Consider the following 273-nt stretch of genomic DNA (forward strand, 5'->3'; position numbering starts at 1 on the left):
GGGCCTGGCTCCCTGGTCCAACTAGAATTTCCTCTCTGCCTTTCCTGAGGAAGATGTTAATCTGGTGCCACTTAATATTTCAGTGATGAGTGTGAGCCACTTAATATTTCAATGATGAGTGCGATTTCTTCTTACTTGTCCACTTCACCCAGAGGCACCTTCTCCCCTTGGCATCACTCTCTGGTAGTGAGTCATAGTGAGGTGTGTGGCTGGAGGGACATCACCTCAGGTCTGAATATAGGCTGTTCAGGGGGCTCTCAAGTAATGAATGCT

This window comes from Otolemur garnettii, unplaced genomic scaffold (assembly GCF_000181295.1).
Source record: "Otolemur garnettii isolate 467f Iridium unplaced genomic scaffold, OtoGar3 scaffold00041, whole genome shotgun sequence".
NCBI classification, from domain to species: Eukaryota; Metazoa; Chordata; class Mammalia; order Primates; family Galagidae; genus Otolemur; species Otolemur garnettii.